The sequence below is a fragment of the Castor canadensis genome, chromosome 15 (assembly GCF_047511655.1).
Source record: "Castor canadensis chromosome 15, mCasCan1.hap1v2, whole genome shotgun sequence".
NCBI classification, from domain to species: Eukaryota; Metazoa; Chordata; class Mammalia; order Rodentia; family Castoridae; genus Castor; species Castor canadensis.
This window is the reverse complement of record NC_133400.1, coordinates 90,292,566-90,311,246: the sequence shown is the minus strand read 5'-3', so window position 1 is coordinate 90,311,246 and position 18,681 is coordinate 90,292,566. Positions and strand designations below refer to the sequence as shown.

The following is an 18,681-nucleotide window of genomic DNA, read 5'->3' as shown; positions in this document are numbered from 1 at the left end:
ATGCATGTATGCCTAGAAATGTCACAATGAAACTCCCCGTATAGCTTTCTTAAACAAACAAAAATGTCTCTTTTCAAAAATTAAGAATATCAAGGTAAAACAGGTCCTCTCTAGTGGTTAGTACCAGTGGTGGGGCAGGGGAGGGACATAAGGAAGGGGTGTAGGAAGGGGAATAAGATGGAAATATTGTGAACTCATGGATGACAATGGATAAATGAGACCTGGTGAAACTCTTCCTGTTGTGGGGGCATGGGGCATAAAAGAGAATAATGGATTGGGTGAATTCAACTACGACATATTAGAAGAATTATTGTAATGTGTCTTAATGAAACCTCAATACAACCATGATATCATAATAAAAAATAACCAGCCTAATGATCAATTTGCATTGCGTAAAGTAAGTCTGGTATAATTAACAAGGACAAATCATCATGTTTAATATTTAACTTAGGAACAATGCCAAAGAAAAAATTCAACTGCCCCCCCCCCAGCATCTATAACACTACTTATGCTTTTATGTAAGGTATACCTGTAAAGACATGAAAGAACCACAAGCAAGCAAATGAACTGGTTTCAGCTTCATTTTGAAATCACTGGTAGCTGTAATCTTGGCTCCACCTATCTTGTGGAAAAAATGACCTCTGGAGCTTTGTCCTCTCAGCCCTGGTCAGGCAGAGGAATGAACGGTCAAGTCAGATTAATTGGGTTGTAGATAATGATGGATCTCAAGCATAGTCATTTGGTGAAGCTGAATGACGGACCCTTCATGCCAGTGCTTGGATTTGGCACTTATGCTTCTGAAGATGTAAGTGAACAGTAAGGGGATTGAAGGGTTGTACACCAATTGCCCTGGGAGTGCTGCCATAGGCAGGAGCCCTAAACCTGCTGGACAATGAGTGGCTTGGAAAGACTCATCTTGCCTTCCCTTTTGCTGTCTCTAAACTTTATTTATTTACTCACTTTTTTGGTTGTATTGGAATTTGAAACAGGGCCTTGTGATTGCTAGGCAGGTGTTCAAGTACTTGAATCATATCTGCAGTCCCTTTTGCTTTAGTTATTTTTCAGATAGGTTCCCCCCCTTTTTGCCTGGGGCTGAGATCCTCACACATTGCAGGGATTATAGTTGTGTACCACCATGCCTGGCCCTTGCCTTTACGTTGCTTCTCTCCAGGTTTCAGGGATGATTTCTTACAATAAGTAGTTTGCAAACTGCTGAATCTGGAGTTTTAAAGATTGATAGTTTTGTAGGTGGATTATCTTCATTATTGATATTATTATTACCATTATATCAATGTTTACTGTGTGTTTTAAGTACTTTTCATAGATGATCTGTGTAAATTCCTCAACAGCCCTCCCAGGTAAATTCTATTATTATTATTGCAATGTTCTACATTTTTTAAGTCCAAAGTTCATGCTATTCCTTTGAACTCCTCTGCTACATTAGTTACATTGTATTGCTACATAGTAACACCTGCCCTAATCTTCCCTAGAAAGTCATGATGGGCCATGTTTATAGGAGGAAATGGCTAAGAAAACTACTTTGGAACACCTTTGCTGTGAGTTTCTAGGGGCTACAAGTATTTGTCAGAGAGTATTAATCATCCAAATCTTTTGTCATATAAGAAGCCTTGATTATTCTAATATTGTTAGGTAATTGTCAAGGAAGATTCAAGAAGCATAAAATCACAATAGGGATGAGATTGTGCTTCCCATAAAATATATTATTTACCCATCCATACAGCTCATTGAAATGAACTTGAAGTGTCAAATACTGGTCACAGTGAGGCCAGGGCAGTTTTAAGGACAGTTTGGGAAGGATTGCCTCACAATGGCAGAGGTCAATATGGCATAATTATCCCTTTTATACATTGTGATAGCTTAGGCATAGGGTGTGTCTTATATATCCTACATCTAAAGTTTTATTACTGCTGTTAAAGATAGGAAGTATATTGGAGAATAGAATAAAACTATACCATAATTCCTTCGGAAATATAAAGTTTTATGTGCCTGTGCTTAAAATGCAGTTTGTCCACCAAAATAATTCAGGTAAATAGGTAATTATTAATAGATAACTATACAATTCAACAGTCATGATTAAACACCTACTTATTCTAAGAATGTGGGAGTTTACCTAGAATGTAATTCTACATCTGTCAGGAGAAGGTGACAGATTCAGAAAGAGGGAAGCTGATGTGAGCTGGATTGTGCTGAGAAGGCTTCAACCAGGAGGTAATCTGAGCTTAAGCAAGGCTTCATCTTAAACAGGCATTCCCATGAGCAGTGAGTGAGGAAACCATAGCAGAAGGAGCCCGCCAAGGGCAAAAAGACTGAAAATGTCCTGACTGCACAGAGTGTGGACTTCAGGAGACCAGTGCTAGTGTTTTCCTGTAGGAAAGGGGAACTATTGTATAAGCTCTTTTTTTTTAAAGGAATGAGATTTAAATATCATTTATGGACTTACTATTAATATCCAGATATTTTAGATGGACTGTTTAGAGTAGGACAAAAAGTAAGGGAAATTCTTTTTTCCTTTTCTATTATTTCTCTTGAGCATGCATGGGGAATTGCTAGAGCAGAAGTAGAAGATTGTGTGACCACAGTCCAGACAAATGATAGTCAGGACAGGGAGATTCGGGGAGTAAAAACAAGGGTGGAACCTAAAGGCATTTAGAAGAAGTGACCGGACTTGATTATTCTGCCCCTCGTTCCTAGTACTGCAGCCTTCCTGGCCTTTCTACTGTTCCTGGCACTTGGGTATCTGGTTCCTATTCTGGACCTTGCAGATGCTCATGCATACTTTCTGGGTCCTGGGAAGTCCTCTCTCTGCTTCATCTTTGTTTAGCAGGTTCTTGCCTGTGAGCTTGACTTAAAACCCAACTTCTCTAATGCATCAACTCCACATCACATTGCTGGAATTTCCTTCCTAGTATGGAGTTTGTTATATGGACATATTGAGAAGTTTTCTCAGCAATGATCTGCATATACTTCAAACTTGGAGCAAGTTATAAAATCATATTTTTAATATTTTGTGGTGATAATTTTAGTTTGCTGATTTAATACTTACTTCCTTATTTAAACTGGTATCTCTGTTTTTCATAAGCCTCATGAGTGCATGAGAGATAGTTCTTTGTTCATGGCTACATCCTAAGTACCACAGGGTCCAGTACAATGTCAGAAATATAGAAGGCACTCAATAAATACTTGTTGCATGAATGTTGAGGGAGAATACTAAGAAAGCGAAGGATAAAAATGAATCATGAACTACTTGAAATGCCTAGCAGGGTGGAAACTGGGAATGATGAGTGCTATCATTTCTATTGCAATAATCAAACAGATGCTGTATCATACATTTGTGTGTGTGTATGTGTGTGTGTGTTTACTTGTGTATGCTTGTCCTGTCTATTGAGTGCCTTGGAATTTTTCTCCAAGGATCCAAAATTTTCCTTTTAGCTGTTTCCTCCTAATTGATTCTTACTGAATGAGACTTGCTTTTCCATAGTCCATGGTGAAGTCCTCTTCACTAACTTATTTCAGATAAGAATGTATACTGGAGCTTGGTCTGTGTCCCCAGAGTATAAAGCTATTATTAAGGTTTGTGCCATCAAGTCAGAGGAATAATCAGGCCACACAAAAAGCTGGCAAAATGTTTTAAGGAATTAAATTGTTTCTTTATGGGGTGAGCAGGCTACCAACTGTCTGTACTTGATTTGTAGACTCCTAAGAGCAAGGCTCAAGAGGCCACCAAAGTGGCAATTGATGCAGATTTCTATCACACAGATGCAGCATAATTCTATCAAAATGAGAAGGAAATTGGAGAGGCCCTTCTAGAGAAGATTGCAGATGGTACTGTGAAAAGAGAGGATTTGTTCTATACTATCAATGTGAATGTTCTGTGTGTGGGCTGACTAGAAGACATTGTCAGTTCAGATACGTCATTTTGAAAAAAAAATAAAAGCATTCTCAGTTTGAATGTTATTTTTACTTCCTAATATTGTGAAGGCACATTGTATGAACAAAGAGAATGGAATAGGCTTGCTTTTCTCTGATATGTGTTAAATGTAAGACAGAGCTCAATGTTTCTGAATATTGGACATTGATCAGATGCAAAATGGGAAGAATATGGCTTATGTTCTTTACTCTTGTGTGGTTTAACTGGCCAGTGTGGGTCCACTCTAATTCTTAAGTAGATTCTCAAGCAAGCTTGAGATATTATTTCAAAAAGGGAGGCGGTAAGAAATTCCTTTTTTCAAACATGCTCTGAATTTACCGAAATTTGTAACATTTTCTTAGGTAGAAAACCGTGTTTTCTATGTAAAGATTACTGAAATCTATACAGATGAATCCTAGCTATATTTACATTGACAGCACATTAATTTCAGAATATTGATCTCTCAGTATAGTTGTATTTTTAGGAACTTGTTATCTAGGAGCATAGACTCCATTCCCATATTACCTGCTATTTCTTGACTCCATTCATAGAATAAATTTTCTAATCCTTGAAACATTTAAGCTGTTCTTCCCAGTTTTCTTATGGTAAAGTCACAAAATAAATCTCAGAATTCCATTAATTTATGATTTATACTGGTAACATAAATTTAGTCACTGTTCTTAGTTTTAGGGCACCATAGTGGTTTGTTGCTCATTTCTCAAACCTTTAACTGTGATGTTTTATTCTCCCCCCTCCCAGCAATGAAATCATAAATCACTTTTTATTTCTTTTGGTCACTACAACTTTGGGCTTCTTTCAGTCAACCAGATTTGGTTCAATAAGCCCTGGAGAAATCATTGAAGAAACTTCAAGTGGTCTTATAGATCTCTTCAATGTTCATATGCCAGTTTCTCTAAAGGTCAGCTTTTGATGTTCTTGGTATGCTTTTAAAATGTTATTTCACCTCCACTATCTCAACAGAGATTTTTCTGGGTTCTTGCAAGGAGAAGTAACTTTGAATGAGGTAGGTAGAATTGACAAATTATCACAACAATGTTTTGTAAGTGAGTCAGGTAAGACTTGTAAACTCTTCATTCTCCAGGCTTCAGAGGGATTGAAGTTCAAGAATCTCACGTTCTACCTTCAAGACCTGAGGGTATTACCCCATATTTAACTGATGTGCTCTTGTCTATAGGCCATTAGTAATTAGAGTCCTCCAGAACACTGAGTTACTACAGACTGAAGAGATAAAACAGGAAACCCTCACCTCTGTAAGGCAGGTTTTCTCCCATGTGTACCTCTCAGCCCAAGTCAAGAAAGAGTTGCCTCAGGTAGCCCAAATTGCAAAACTGGGTACCTTTTCCCTTTTCTGGTCCAACTTTCCTTTCCAGTTTGTGTTTACTGAACAAATCTGATAGACTCATGACATCGGAGTTGGATAATTGTAAGCCGGAGCCAAAACACATTGATTAGTAGATATGTTACTATCTTACAAACTAGCCTGTCTTTGAGGCCTGAAATACATTCTGCAGTGGACCTCATGCTTAGCGAAGTCCAGAGGTTGATGGGGACAGAAAAGTGGAAGCAGTGGGGGGCAAGATATTTTTTACAACACCTTAGATAATCCTGATTTTCAATAACCACAGCCTCCTGAAGGCTGGGTGACCAAGCTCCATAGACATTGGAAAGTGATTCTTAAAGAGAACCTTCTTAATTCTCTCTTCTCTATGTGTTGCAGCCCAAGGATGCCAGTGGGAAAATTATTTTAGATAGAGTGGACCTTCATGATACATGGGAGGTACGTTCTGTTACAGATGGCATGGTGTCTACTATGTGTGGAAAGAAGAAAGCACTAGATGTGGATGCAGAAGAGAAAGAAGTTTTTGCTCCAGCATGTGTCTGAATTAGACATGTCATAAACTTCTCCATATTCTTCATAAAGTGAAGGAGTTAAATAAAATGACCTTAGTCTATTTTTAATCTCAACTTCTTTGGTTCTATGTAGGAAAAACTTTGCCCCAAAGAGTTGGTCAAGTATGTAAACCATATAAAGGGGATCATTAAATATAAACTGAAGAAATATTAGCTCAGTATCTCAGGACAGGTAAACATCTATAGAGGGAGAGACATGCTGTGATCTGAGTTAGCACCTACTTAGATTATAAAGGAGAGAAATCTACCCTTACATATCCTATCTCATATATATTTTTTTCATTGTTGTAGGAAAAGAGGAACCAATAACCCATAGCAGAAAATCTGAGAATTCTTCTTTGGTCTTTACTATGGTAGCATTTTTTCAAGAACTATTGCATGCCCAATACCAAAACAGGCACAACTGATGTGGTTTTGGAAGTTAAGGGGGAACTTTAAAACAGGTTAATGCCTATTTGTTGTTGTGGATGAGCATGTGCTAGAATAAAGTAGAAAATAAGTATGCACATCATCAAAGTGCATTAGGAAATACTGTTTCAAGTAGTAAAACTGATTAAGTCAAATGGTTCAAGAAGATTTCCAGCTTTTATAATGTCCAATGACAGATGAAAAGATGAGTTATACTAAAAGTTTACTAAAGTACAATATAAGCCTAATCGGAATTTCATCTTGAATCCCCCCATGTATAACAAATATATCCTAATAAAAAACTTTTCTTGGTTGAAAAAAAGTTTACCAGACATTTCCTTACTTCATAGGCCCTGGAGAAGTGTAAAGATGCAGGTTCAACCAAGTACAGAGGGATGTCCAATTTCAACCACAAACAACTGGAATCAATCCTGAACAAGCCAGGCTCAAGTACAAATCTACCTGCAATCAGGTGAGCTTTTAGCCCATCTGGGATATACCTTACCTTCTGCTTTTTATATCCTTCTTCCTTAGCTAACATTTCTCAAGTTTCTGGCTTTATATCAGACACATAGGTGAAAGTTTCTTTTTCTGAAATAAAAAAGAATAGAGAAGTATTACAGTGGATAAGAATGGAGTGGGAAGAGCATGATTTTTTGATCATTCACAGTTAGACTTGAGGTCCCTGTGAGCCATCCAGGATGGAGATGCTGCTTGAAAGGTGGCATCATTAGCCTGAGCTCAGGTAGTTGTCAGCACTGGAGATCCTGATGTGTTGGAGTTGTTGCTTCATAGACGGTCATTAAACTCACTGGGTAAGTGAACTTTCTCAGGAAAAGAAAGAATAAAAAAAGCAGAGGGCAGGACAGAGTGAGATAAAGAAGCTCTGGCAGAGAGAAGGAATGGGACTTTTAGACAGGCAAGGAGAAAATGAGGAGTGTGTGGTATGAGCAAAGCTAAAGAAAGGGCTGAAAAGAGATGAATCATAAAAGAGGAGCTGGCCACTCTACCAAGGCTGGGAAATTGTTGAATTTGGTAGCAGAGTTTAGAGTAAACCTAGCACAGGCAGTTACAGAATGGTGGGAACAAATGAAAAATCAGAGGATGGGAGGGAATATTTAAAACATAATTAAATAGATATGTTGAATAACATACCCAGTAGGCTAGAGGTATGTGTAGCTCAAAGACAGAGTGCTTACCTGTCATGCATGAGGCCTGGAGTTGAATCCCTTCTAACACACACACACACACACACACACACACACACACACAAAACAGGACAACAATAAAAGACCCATTCAGCATTATCCAATTTCAAGCATTATTTATGACATGTTAAAATGTATATAGCCTTTGAAAAACACTGATAATTATACAAAAAGTCATCCATCTGGGATTCTATTTGTAGAAAATCAAAGCATGTTTTAAAAAGCAGTACACATTTTTGCACACTTAATTTAACTTTTTTTCTTTTTTTTTTTTTATGGTACAGGGTTTTGATCCCAGGTCCTAAAGTGCTAGCAAGTATTCTGCCACTTGAGCTATGCCTCTGGACCTTTTATTTTCTGAGTGTTTTTGAGAGATAGGGTCTTGTTAATTTCATCTGTGTTGACCTAAAACTGGAGGTACTCTTGCTTCTACCTCCAGATTAACAGAGATTACAGGAATGAGCATGATACTCACTGGCCTTTCCTTTCTTAATGAATCTTTTGATCACAGTTTTATTTATTACATTAAGTAATTGGAATTTTATGTATCTTGCAATAGGAAAATTTTAAATTTATGGTGATATCATGGAAATGTAAATTGGTATGCTGTGAAAATTCATGGTAGAAAGGAAAAGTATTATTATATTTCACAAAATCACATCAAGCAACTATTTGCTTCTGTGTCATTTAGGATTATTTCAGTTGAAACAAACAGAAAATCCAAATCAAACCATCTTAATATCTTGATGTATTTACAGAAAGTTTGGGGTTTTATTGTTCTAGAGGCTGTAAGATGTTAATATATTTTGTCTATCCTTTTTCTTTCATAATTGCAGAATGACATCCCCCATACAACTGAGCTAAAATTGGGTTCCTTGCTCCTGGTCAGTGTGAAGAGAGAGGTTTCTGGTGCTGTTTCTAAATGCAGAGGAATTTTCAAGGAAGTTTACTAGAACATTTTTTCTCACATGTCATTTGTTGGTCAACATAATGTGTTCTTTCTTAAACCAATCAGTGCAACAGAAAGGAAGACCATTACATAGTATAGCTGGCAAATATTTTCTCCCACTCTGTGGGTGGTCTCTTCAGTTTAGAGACCATTTCTTTTGTTGTGCAGAAGTTTTTTAATTTTATTAATTCCCATTTGTCCATCCTTTCACTTAGTTGCTGGGCTGCTGGGGTTCTATTGAGGAAGACTTTGCCTATATCTATTAGTTCCAGAGTGTTTCCTGCTCCTTCCTGTAGCAACTTCAGAGTTTCAGGTCTGATATTTAGGTCATAGATCCATTTTGAGTTGACACTAGTACAGGGTGATAGACATGGATCTAGTTTCAGTTTCTTGCAGAAGCGTAACCACTTTTCCCAGCAACATTTGTTGAAGAGGCTGTCTTTTCTCCATCGTATATTTTCTGCCCCTTTGTCAAAAATAAGGTGGGTATAGTTGTGTGGATTCATATCCAGGTCCTCTATTCTGTTCCACTGGTCTTAATGTCTGTTTTTGTGCAAGTGCCATGCTGTTTTTATTGTTATTGCTTTGTAATATAGTTTGAAATCAGATATTGTGATACCTCCAACATTACACTTTTTGCTGAGTATTTCCTTGGCTATTCGCAGTCTCTTGTGTTTCTAAATGAACTTTAGGGTAGATTTTTCTACTTCTGTGATGAATGTCATTGGGATTTAGATGGGAATTGCATTAAACATGTAGATTGCTTTTGCTAGTATAGCCATTTTTGCTATGTTGATTCTACCAATCCATGAGCACGGGAGATCTTTCCATATTCTGTAGTCTTCCTCAATCTCTTTCTTCAGGAGTTTGTAATTCTCTTTGTAGAGGTCATTCACATCCTTAGTTAAATTTACTCCTAGAAATTTGAATTTTTAGACTATTGTGAATGGAATTATTTCCATATATTCCTTCTCACTTTGTTCATTGTTAGTGTATAGAAAAGCTAATTATTTTTGTAAGCTGATTTTATATCCTGCCACCTTGGTGTACCTGTTTATGGTGTCTAAGAGTTTTTGGGTAGAGTTTTTTTGGGTCTCTAAGGTATAGGATCATATCGTCTACAAATAAGGATATTTTGACATTTCTTTACCTATTTGTTCTTCTTCTTGCCTAATTGTTCTGGCTAGAAATTCCAGTACTGTGTTGAAAAGGAGTGGAGATAGTGGGTGCCATTGTCTCATTCCTGATTTTAGGGGAAATGGTTTCAGTTTTTCACCATTAAGTATGATGTTGGAATCAGAACCACATTAAGATTCCACCTCACCCTTGTTAGAATAGCCATCATCAAAACCCCCACCAAACGGCATGTGTTGGTGAGGATGTGGGGAAAAAGGAACGCTGGTACACTGCTGGTGAGAATAAAAGCTGGTGCAACCACTCTGGAAAAAAATTTGTAGACTTCTTAAAAATCTAAATATAGACCTGCCATATGATCCAGCAATTCCACTCCTGCAGATATACCCAAAGGAATGCAACACAGGTTACTCCAGAGGCACCTGCACACCCATGTTTATTGCAGTGCTATTCACAATAGCCAAGTTACAGAAACAACCAAGATACCCCACTACTGATGAATGGATCAAGAAAGTGTGGTACTTGTTCACAATGGACTTTTACTCAGCCATGAAAAAAAATGAAATCTTGTCATTTGCAGGTAAATGGATGGCACTGAAGAACATCACTCTGGACATGGTTAGACAGGCTCAGAAGACCAAAAATTTTATGTTCTCCCTCATATGCAGATCTAGGGAAAATGCAGCAATGTGATTGGACTTGGATCACAGGACAAGGGGAGAGCACAAGCAGGAGATATAGGAATAGGTAGAAAACTCAAAACATGAAAGCATTTAATGTCCCCACTCCAGAGGAACTAATACAGAACCTTAAAATGACAGAGGTTAACATGAGAAGGGGATCAGTAACCAGTGTAAGGATCAGTTAGAGATGAATCAACGTGGGTTGTAACACGTGTTCTTGAAAGCAGTGCTAGGAATATTTCTATATAGTTATTCTTAACTCAGCTAGCAAAAATGCTCTGTCTTCCTTATTATGCTTATGTCTTTTGTTCAACAAAAATAGAGATAAAGGCAAAACAGATTCTGCCTGGAAGTGAGGGGAGGAGGGGCAGATGGAGGGGAAGGAGGGCATGAGGGAGAAATGACCCAAATAATGTATGCACATGTGAAAAAATGAACAATTAACACACAATAAAATGATAAAACCCAAGCAGACACACACTCATTGAGCAGCAAAACTTGGATATAGTGACTTTGGGTGGTTCACCTTGTTTATTTAGAGTGCTTACTGTGAATATCTGTATGTTTCATTTAAAAAAAAAACAGTAATGTGTATGATTTCTCCCTAGTTACTAATACTTAGTTTATGTACAGTGTGACCTTTCTAAGATGTAAAAGTATCTGAATGTGAAATAAATCATGTACAAAGGTTTTAGACAAGAGAGATTGCACCTGTCATATCTGTACTGGAATTTGCTTATCTGAATAAAGTAATATCTTAATGCCCTCCCCCAAAAAACAAAAAAGAAATATTATTGGAAATATGTTATAGCATTGTGTATGTTTCTTTCTCATTCTTACGGAAGTTTTCTTTGATACAAAATACTTTTCATTTTGATGAAACCCAATTGAACTACTTTTTATTTTGTTGACTGTGCTCCTGGTATCTTATCTAAGGCATTATGACCAAATCCAATAACATGAAGTCTTTTTTGCCTGTAAGTTTTTTTCAGTAACAGTTTTATGCTTATGGTTCTTGGTTAGGGAATTGGATACACTTTGAGTTAAACTTTCCATACACTGTAAGTATAATTCCAATTTGTTTTCCATGAGGGTATCTAATCTTCCTACTATCTGTTGTTGAAGCCTGTTTTCTACAATGACTGGCTTGAAACTCTTATCAAATATATTTTGACCATATATGCAAAGGTTTATTTCTGAGTTATTGAATCTATTCCATTGCCATATATTTCTGTCTTTAGTACAATATTGTTGGGTGCCATGAGCCACAATCTGACAGGGTCAGAGGCTGCAGGTACACCAAGTTTCTCACTGGGGCTTTGAGGAAAAATGGAGTGGTTCCCTTTGTGTGGAGAAAAGAAACATTAACCTGAAGGTATTTGTTTATGAAAAGTCAGGAACAGGGCAGCATGCTCTTGGCCACCAGGCCCAGGTTTTATGTATGTGAAACAAGGTGAAATAGGTGAAACTAAGAGGGTCTGAGTTTAATTTATGAAACAAAGGAGTTTTGGAGCAAGGACATTGTTTTTCAGGTAATGGGCATTGTTTCTCAGGCATAGAAGTTCTCCATGCATTGTATAACTTCTTGCTTTGTACTACTTATAAGCCTAATGCAAAAATAAAAAAAATTGCCAATTTGGTCATCAGCCTTCTGGTCCTCTCGATTTGTGTCTTGACTCTTCATTCCTTTCCTGAGCCCTTTCAGGTCAAGAACCTCTGAGATGCCAGCACAATATTATTTTGCTAACTGAAGTTTGTAGTAAGTTTTGAATCTAGAAATGTGACAACTTTACCTTAGTGGTCATTTAAGTTCTTCTTCAACGTTATGTCTTCCTTTTCAAGATAGTTTTAGTGCTTTTGGGTCCCTTAATATTTCATATGAATTTTAGAATCTTTTTCTCTATTTGTAGCAAAAATATCTTGGGATACTTTTGAGGATTACACTAAATGTGCAGATCACTTTGGATAATTTTGCTATTGTATTCTCTTCTAGTCATAATTATGACTCTTATTTGTTTCTTTTCTAATTTCTCTTAGCAACACTATGTGGTTTAATTATACAACTCTTTTACAACTTTGGTTAAGTTTATTCCTGAATATTGCATTCTTTCCATGTTTTATAAGTGAAATTATTTTTTTAATTTCCTTCTCAAAATTTTTGTCATTTATATACGTGAACTGATTTCTTTTCTTGTGTGTGTGCTTTTTGAGAGATGGTCTCACACTGTAGCTCATTTTGGTCTGGAGCTCCATGTGTAACCCAGTCTAATCTTGACCTTAATTTCATCTGCTCCAACCTCCTAAATTCTGAGATTGTAGATGTATGATACTATGCCTGTATTTATATGGACTCTTTAGAGTTTTCGTCACATAAGATTATGTTACCTATAACCTGAGATAATTTTACCTCTCCTTCACAATGTGGATTTAAATTTTTTCTTGCTTTTGCCCTAGTATTCTAAATAGTACTTTCAATAATGAGTTGAGTTAGAATGGAAAAAGAAAGAATTCTTATTTTATTCTTGATCTTAATGTCTTGTTCTTGATCTTTTACTCTTTCACTATCAAGAATGACTACAGCAGTGGGTTTTCATGTATATCCTTCATATATTGAGGAAGATTCCTTCTATTCTGGTTTGTTGAGAATTTTTATCATGAAAATACATTGTGATTTTAAAAGAGATTTTTCTGAAGAAATTGAGATTTTCCTTCATTCTGTTAATGTGGCATATTATACTCATTGATGTTTTAGTGTTGTATAATCCTTGCATTCTAAAAATGAATTCCATTTGGTCATTGTGTATACTTTTGGTATGCCACCCAATGTGGTTTCTGGTATTACACAGAAAATTTAGGTGGCAAAAAATATGAGGTGTATTTGTTTGCAGTTATTTTTTCTTATACTGCCTTTGGTTTTAGTATGAAGGCAATGCTAGCCTCATAGAATGAGTTAGAAAGTGTTTCTGCCTCTACAGTTTGTCAGAAGTGTGTGAAAAGAATTGCTAATCCTTCTGCAATATTTCATGGAATTTATTAGAGAAGCTGTCAGGTAATTGGTTTTTCTTTTGGGGGGAGATTTTTTTTTGCTTATTGATTCAATTTCATTGTTAGTTATAGGTATTTCACATTTAAAAAATTATCCCTGACTCAGTCTTGCAGGTTATCTGTTTGTATGAATTTTTTTTATTTATGTTACTGAATTTTTGACATACAATTATTTATTTTTCTCTTTGTTCTATTTCCTTGTTGATCTTCTACATATTTATTAAAAATTGGGCAATGGAATTTCCAACTATTATTGCTATTGTTTCTGTTTCTCCCTTCAGTTACTTTAATGTGTGCTTCATGTAATTTGAAGCCCTGATGTTTGATACTTACATGTGATGTTCTTCATGAATTGGCCCTTTATCAATATATAGATTCTGTCATAGTTTTAACAAAAATTCTATTTTATCTGATATTACTTTAGTTACCACAGCTCTTGTTGGTTATTATTTTAGTAGAATATGATTTTGCATCTATCACATACAAAGTGTTTGTGTTTTCAGATCTAAAGTGAATTTCTCATAGAATACACAGTTGTTTCCTGTCAAAAATCAATTCTGCCAATATAGCAGACTTTTGATTGTAAAACTGAATTCATTGACATTTAAATAATTACAGCTAGGAAAAGACTTACTTCTATTATTCTACACTTTTTTTCTGCTTGTATTTTAAATCTTTCTGTCCTTCATTTCCTCCATTATTAACTTTGTGTTTGTTACATTTTTTTTCAAGCAACATTTTTTGAAGTGTTAGGGATTTTTGCTTCATCACTCTGCTTTATATTATTGGTATCATGTATTGCAATTTTGTACATAAGATACATATTGACAAAATTAATGCTTTTTTGTTTTTATTTTCTTATAGTAAATTTGAAAGAAGAGAAAGGTAAAAGGCAAACTGTCTTCCAAGTTTATTATTTGATTCTTTATTGAGGATCAGTTATTTGAAATATCCTCATTTCTTCCTACTCTTAATTTTGTATGTATGTCTGCATGTGTAGGAGGCACAAGGTAGTCAATTATTTGAAATGATGCAACATAAACAGGAGACTTCATTAGTTCTAAAAGGTAAATTTATAGCAATGAGGACCTACATTAAAAAATCAAAGATCTCATATAAATAATCTAATCATGTGCCTCAACTTCTTAGAAAATGAAGAAAAAGAACAGGCTAACCCCCAAATTGGTAGACAGATAGAAATAATTAAAAAAATCAGGGCATGAATTAATGAAATATGGTTGGCTCTTTGAAAAGATAAACAATATTGATAAACCCTTAGCCAAACTAATCAGAAGAGAGAGAACACCCAGATTTATAAAGTGGATATTACAACAGATATCACTGTAATCCAGAGGATCATTAGGAATTATTTTGAAGAGATACTCTAATAAGTTAGAAAATACAGAGGATATAGACACATTTCTAGACATATATGATCTATCAAATTTGAACAGGAAGGTATGTAAAACATAAACAGACCTATAATGAGCAGTGGGTAAGAATTAATAAAAAGTCTCACAATAAATAAAAACCCATGACTAGTCAGATTCACTGCTGATGAGACTTTTAAAGAACAAACATCTATGCTTTTCAAACTATTCCATAAACTAGAAAGGGAAGGAATGCTTCTAAAGGAAGTCAGTATTATCTTATACCAAAACTGGATGCATATATAATAAAAAAGAAAATGATAGATTAATTTTCTTTATCACTAAAAATGCAAAAATTCTCAATAAAATACTTGGAAAATTGAATTAAAAAATACATTAAAAAGATCATACAACACAATTAAACTGGTTTCATGACAGTGATGCAAGGCTGGTCAAAATATACAATTCAATAAATGTAATACAGTGCATAAATAAAGAAGATTTTTAAAAATGACCTCTTCAAAGGTTAAATAAACCCTTTTAGAAAACCCAATATCATTTTATGACAAAAGCCCTGAAAAAACTAGGAGTAAAAGGACCATACCTTAATATAAGGGCCACATGCAACAAACCTATGGCCATAATACTGCATGGGAAAAACCGAAAGCATTTCCACCAAAATCAGGAATGAGCTAAGAGTATCAACTCTCTGTAATTTTATTCAACATAGTGCTTAAATTCTTACCAACAGTAATGAGACAAGAAAAATAAAAGGGATATAAATAGGAAGGGGAAAACTTAATTATCTCTACTTACAGTTGATCTGATCCTATACTTAAAAGACCCAAAAGACTCCACCAGAATACTCTTAGACCTGATAAACACTAACAGCAAAGTAGCAAGATCCATAATAAAAATACAAAAATGGATAGTTTCCTATATTCCAATAAAACACACGATGAGAAAGAGAATCAGGATAAAATCCCATTCATGATGGCCACAAACAAAAAAAATTCTTGGGAATAAGCCAAAACAAGGAAGCAAAAGACCAGTGCAGTAAACACTACAAAGCACTGAAGACAGAAATTAAAGAACACAAGGAAGATGGAAAGACTTTTTATGTCCATGGATCAGTAGAATTAACATTGTGAAAAAAGTCATATTGCTGAAAACAATCTGCAGATTCATTGCAATCACCTAGCAAAAACAGCATGGCACCGGCACAAAACAGATACACAGACCAATGGAATAGAACAGAAAACCTGGAACTATACATACAGCTAAAACCATCAGATTGACAAAGGTGCCAAAAATATGCATTGGAGAAAATATGAGACCTTTAACAAATGTTGCTGGGAAAACTGTATAACCACATGCAAATGATTGAAAGTAGATCTCCATCTCTAAATGATGTACAAAAATCAGCTCAAGATCGATCCAAGAATTTAATGGAAAACCTGAAACTTTGAATCTACTAGAGGAAAGTATAGGGAAAGTAAGGGAAGCATGGCAAGATTTATGTATAGGAAATGGTTTTCTGAACAAGCCTTCAATATCTCAGAAAAAAAATAGGGGGATATAATAAATGAGATTTCATTATATTAAAAAACCTCTACACAGCAAAGTAAATAATAACGAAATTGAAAAAACAGTTTACAGAATAAGAAAAATCCTTGCCAGCAGTTTACTAGAATAAATTAATATTAATTAATATTAATAAATTAATATCCAGGCTGTATAAAGAATTGAAAAAAAACAAACACTCCAATTAATACAAAGTTTAGTGTACTGAGTCACTTTTCAAATGAAGAAGTACAAATGGCCAATAAATACATGAAATAACACTCAGTACTTTAGTTGTCAGAGAACTGTACCTCAGAACTACACTGACATTCATCTTCCCCAGTTAGAATGGCTATCATCATGAAAATAAACAACCACAAATGCTGTTGAGGATGAGGGAAAAAGGAACCTTGATACACTGTTGGGAAGATAAATTATATCAACAACTATGGAAATCAGAATGGAGTTTCCTCAGAAAACTGCAAATAGACTTACCATATAATCCTACTATACCATTCCTGGTTGTGTATACAAAGGAATCAAAGGCAGCATACAAAAGATAGACCTGCAATCCATGTTTATAGAAACACTAGTCACAATAGCTGAGTTTTGATATTAGCCTTGGTGCTTACCAATGGATGAATTTATAAAGAATATGTGGTACACAAATATAAACAGAGAATTATTCAGCCATAAAGAAAAAATCATATTGTTTGCAGGAAAACAATAGAACTGGAGGTGATGATTTTAAGCTAAATAAACCAGACTCAGAAGGATAAACGTAACATTTTTCATATGTGGAATTTAGTTTTAAAAAATACATGAAAGTATAAGGGAAACTATTTAGGAAGAGGAAGGAGACCAGCAGGATGGGGGAGGAAGAAAACAGGTCAATGAAGGGGTGAATATGTTCAAAAGTACATCATATAAATGGGACCTCATAAAACTAAAAAGCTTCTGTTCATCAAAAGAAATGGTCTCTAAACTGAAGCGAACACCCACAGAATGGGAGAAAATATTTGCCAACTATACATCAGACAAAGGACTGATAACCAGAATATACAGGGAACTTAAAAAACTAAATTCTCCCAAAACTAATGAACCAATAAAGAAATGGGCACGTGAACTAAACAGAACTTTCTCAAAAGAAGAAATTCAAATGGCCAGAAAACACATGAAAAAATGCTCACCATCTCTAGCAATAAAGGAAATGCAAATTAAAACCATGCTAAGATTCCACCTCACCCCTGTTAGAATAGCCATCATCAGCAACACCACCAACAACAGGTGTTGGCGAGGATGCGGGGAAAAAGGAACCCTCTTACACTGTTGGTGGGAATGTAGACTAGTACAACCACTCTGGAAAAAAATTTGGAGGCTACTTAAAAAGCTGGACATCAATCTACCATTTGGTCCAGCAATACCACTCTTGGGGATATACCCAAAAGACTGTTACTCCAGAGGCACCTGCACATCCATGTTTATTGCGGCACTATTCACAATAGCCAAGTTATGGAAACAGCCAAGATACCCCACCACTTACGAATGGATTAAGAAAATGTGGTATCTATACACAATGGAATTTCATGCAGCCATGAAGAAGAACGAAATGTTATCATTCGCTGGTAAATGGATGGAATTGGAGAACATCATTCTGAGTGAGGTTAGCCTGGCCCAAAAGACCAAAAATCGTATGTTCTCCCTCATATGTGGACATTAGATCAAGGGCAAACACAACAATGGGATTGGACTATGAGCACATGATAAAAGCGAGAGCACACAAGTAAGGGGTGAGGATAGGTAAGACCCCTAAAAAACTAGCTAGCATTTGTTGCCCTTAACACAGAGAAACTAAAGCAGATACCTTAAAGCAATTGAAGCCAATAGGAAAAGGGGAACAGGTACTAGAGAAAAGGTTAGATGAAAAAGAATTAACCTAGAAGGTAACACCCACGCACAGGAAATCAATGTGAGTCAATGCCCTGTATAGCTATCCTTATCTCAACCAGCAAAAACCCTTGTTCCTTCCTATTATTGCTTATACTCTCTCTACAACAAAATTAGAAATAAGGGCAAAATAGTTTCTGCTGGGTATTGAGGAGGGGGCAGAGGGAGGGGGCGGAGTGGGTGGTAAGGGAGGGGGTGGGGGCAGGGGGGAGAAATGACCCAAGCCTTGTATGCACATATGAATAATAAAAGAAAAATGAAAAAAAAAAGTACATCATATGTATACGTGAAAATATAATAATGAAATGCACTATTTTGTATAAAAAAGAAATGAAATCTTATATGATGTCTGAAATAAAAAGGAAACTGGCAGCTAGAGTGTTTTTAAAAATTTAATATACTTTATCTTTTTACCAAAACAATATTTTGCATCTTTATGAAGTACATTATGATAATTTGATTCATTTTCAATGTGTTTCTTCAATGTGTAATGATCAAATCAGAGTAATATGCA

General features: G+C 35.6%; 1 pseudogene; it reads left to right on the top strand.

Annotated features, from left to right (window-relative positions):
• The first annotated feature begins 611 nt into the window (after window positions 1-611).
• Window positions 612-18,681, top strand: part of LOC109680001 (aldo-keto reductase family 1 member C3-like) — a 68,706-nt pseudogene continuing 50,636 nt past the window's right edge.